The sequence below is a fragment of the Acyrthosiphon pisum genome, unplaced genomic scaffold, assembly GCF_005508785.2.
Source record: "Acyrthosiphon pisum isolate AL4f unplaced genomic scaffold, pea_aphid_22Mar2018_4r6ur Scaffold_21241;HRSCAF=23394, whole genome shotgun sequence".
NCBI lineage: Eukaryota > Metazoa > Arthropoda > Insecta > Hemiptera > Aphididae > Acyrthosiphon > Acyrthosiphon pisum.
In genome coordinates this window covers 8,677-12,916 of record NW_021770687.1, presented here as the reverse complement: position 1 = coordinate 12,916, position 4,240 = coordinate 8,677, and positions in this window count along the sequence as shown.

The following is a 4,240-nucleotide window of genomic DNA, read 5'->3' as shown; positions in this document are numbered from 1 at the left end:
CAGAGTAGGGTGCGTGTATAGGTAATAGGTATATAGTGTATAAAAAGCTTTTTGCCGGTACCAACTCAGATAATTAATGATTTAACTTTTAAGGGCGTCGAAGAAGATTCTTTTTTAGTACCTATACAAAAACATGTCTTACAGGAAAAACCAGGGCTTGAAACCGTTATTAATTAAATCGGTTAGGTTAGGTTAGGTTATAGGCATGCAAGTTATGTATTGTTTTTATTAAAATATTTTGTTTTTATATATAGGTATATATATTTCATTATATAATCATTTCACTATCATTTCACATATAATTATACCTATGTATGAATTGTTTTAAATTTTTTATATTTAAATAATTTACCTGTTTCCTACCAAAGGAATGATAGTGTATACTGTATAACTATAAAGTTATATTCTGTTTTTATTGAATTATTTTGAAAAAAAAAATCATATTATCATATTTAAAAGTTTAAAGCATATTTAGAGAATATTTTAGGGTTTTTTTAGAGCATATTAGCATCATATTTTAAGCTTTTAAGAACCTTAAAATCCGCGCTCTATAGATAAGGTAACGTAATAGGAGGTCCGTAGCAGGGAACGGTATGTTTTGCGTGTGACGTAACAGTACGTCTATAGCAGTGAAAGGGTTAAAAAGTGTCAGGAGACCATAAAGTGCCCATAACAATATTATATTATGTCGTCTCTAATTTCTGTCTCCATGTGGATGGGAAAACTCACTTCTTTGCTGTATCTCCCGTAATATGAATAATACAGCACATTGTACAAAAAACAATTTTATGCATTTTTTTCTTAATAAAACGCAAGCTGAAAACAAAAAGACATATACATTTTTACACAATATTACGTTGAAGTCGATACTGCGTGCCGCCTGGGTGCAACAAGTCTACCGCGGTTTCGATCACGCGGTATTAAAACACCCCATCATTAAACCATAACATTATTCATTATCCTGAAGTCAGTTGAATGCACAAAATTGGTTTTCTCTCTCTGATCCACACGCAACATTGCAAATATTGTACGTTTAACAGAACCAACTCGGTGTTATTACATTTAATATTATAGTAAATTCACCTATTGTCAAACTTAAGTTAAGAACAATACAATATATTGTGTTGTATACCAATTTTTTTTTAAATTTAAATATGAGAACATTTTGCGGGCCTGATTTTCAAAATTATAATTATTGAAGTTCAAATAAAATGCATTTGAATAATGCACAATATTCGTTATTTTTCAAAAGTATTTTTCTAGCATTATTTGTAAAGTAAAACCAAAACCAGCTCCTACACCCTTCTGACGCATTTAATTAAAGTTTAAACTATGGCCTATGACAATAAGTATATAGACGCTCTCCACGCATGCCGGCTCCGGTTGCCAAACTAGAGTCCTTACGCAGTCTTACGTACCTTTTTTTTTCGTGGATATTGTACCTGCATATTATAGCCACATCGTTAAATTAATAACGAGAGTCGTCGCTCAAATAATGAGAAATATAATAGAGGTTTTTAAAGAATACATTATGAATTTATGATGATATATTATACCAGGGGTACGAAACTCTGTGAATTGGCCGAATCGGGCGATTGTAGCCTTGAACACGGTCTCCAGGGGGGCGTGGCATACGTAATCTATGATAAAAGTAAACAGTGGAAACAACCCGACCCCGCGCAGAATATCCTACCTATTAGGCGGAAACGGTTTTTCAATACGGGTATAACATCATGTCAGTGTTACGGAAACAGTTTCATTGTTCGGACTTCAGATCATAGGTAAACACTTCACCCATCAGCTGATCGAGTTTCGCTTCTATATTGTTCTATGATTATACTCGGGTCCAAAGAAGAACGCACCGCCTTGGCGCATCCAAACGAATCGCGGAGCGACGTCCGGACCCCCGACTGACTCTATTCGCGCTGCGATTGGCCGCCGCCGCCGCCGACGGCGCCGCCAGCTGCCGCCGGAACAGACGGTGAAAACGCGCTCTACCATGCGCGAGTTTCGACCGGTTTTCGTCCGCCGCCCGGTGCATTCTTATTTGAACCCGACTATAGTATCATTCAAACTATGATATAATTATAATCATCAACCAATACGTACCGGTACCCGTATACTCTAGAAAGCTATCTAAAACTATAGAGAGACGCTAGGGAAATGAGACTAGAACATGTGGGAAACATTCTACTCCCTGCAGAGCTAGTTTCAGAAAAATAAGCGACTTCGACAAGATAAAAAATATGCATATTATTATATTATGCGTGTATACAACTCGATTTGTCTATAATCGTTTATATTTATCTATATTTACCTACTTTTAGACAAGTTTCGGAAGATGACTTAAAAGACGCCCTGAAATTTATGGTGAATTCAAAAATGGGCATTGTCACAGCCCACAATGATGGTGCCTTGACGGAGCGCCATACATGGACACTAATGAAACTTTCGAGAGAACACTGTTTACAGGGATTCAATAGTTACAGAAGGCTGTTAGGGCTGCCTGCTTACAAAAGCTTTTTCGATCTGACCGGAAACAAAAAAACCGCAACCAAATTGACAAACCTGTATAGTACCGTGGAAGAAGTGGAGTTGTTAACCGGCGTATTGACGGAAAAATCCAGTTCCCGAGCATTACCCACAGCTAAAATCCTGACGGATAGCTTTATCATTAATGCAATCTTGACAAATAATCTCACCGCCAAACACTCGTGGGCACCGGACACGTTCGGAGGAGTCGAATTTTTTAACTTAGTTAAGTCCACCAGCTTAAAGTCATTGGTGTATCGAAACGTGGACGTAAATCGTGACGAGTTACAAGTTCATCTTTACGCAAAATAAGTGGATTTTAACTAAAAAAATAATGTGTTATATATTATGATATAATATAAATAAATAAATAAATATATTTTATTTGTACCTATATTATTAAAAATATTATTAAAAATCGTTAGTCACCGTTTTTTTTTATAAGCATTTAAAGTTCAAAAAATGACAAAATATGGAAAAATCACGAAAATTTGCAAATTATTTCGAGTTAAGAATTCGTAAAAATTTTTCTTTTTAAATCTAAGATTTTAAAACGTATTACTAGATTCCTTATAAGATTATCTATTCTTTATCAAACAAAAAATATCTATACGAAAGTCAAATTAAATTTTTATGATCGTTTGAAATTCAAATTTTTACAACATTGGATATTCACTCGATTTCTCATGTAGCGATTTCCTTATTTTGTTGTAATTCAAAAACGAATAACTGTAGAAAGTTGAAAATTTCACTGAATGTTTATATTAGCATTTTATACATACGATATAATTTTGAATTTTGTTTTTTAAAACGGACATTGTAAGTTTTCAATTTTTTTAGCTTTTTTTTATATAAATATCAATTAAGTAATATCTATTGGGCCAAAAAGTGTAAAAAATTAATACAAGGCTCCTGGATACATTGTTACAATAGCAGTTGAAAAATATTAAAAATACATAGGCACAATTATTTTTTATAAGCATTTAAAGATCAAATGTTGACAAAATTTATCAAATTTAAAATTGAATAATTATTTTGTAGTTAAAAATTTATAAAATGTACAACTTTTATATCTAAGGATTGAAAATTTTAAACAAGATTCCACGTAAATATTTAATTCTGTTACCAAAAATTCTAAGAAATACATAAGCACAGTTTATTTTTATAGTCATTTTAAGTTCAAATTTGGACTAAATTACATATTAAAAAACCCAGAATAACTATTTTAGTTATTTTGTTTTGATTGTATAATATTATTTGTGGGTACTTGAAACTTCTAAAGTATACTATTATATATCTATGATAGTACCACCGTTTGTTGTTGATGTATAACGCGTTACCTAATGGATATTGTGATATGATTAATTTGGAATTTATTATTGATACCTATTATAGGTCAATTTTTTTTTAATACTATAGATAAGTATACCTATAATAATTAATAGGTATGTCTGATACCTAGTCTGACAAACCGTCTCCGCTCAGAATCGTTTTTCTTATACAGTGATATTATATCATTGAATTCAAATTTAATACTATCCATTATACAGTGACCCACTTGTAACCTACTGTACAGCAAGCGACATCCACATACCCACCTTTTTTTTATTCTTATTTTATTTAATATATCTAATAATTATATTAATTAAACTGAAATATATACTACAGTCTTTACTGACATAATTTTTGATACATTTTATATTCATTT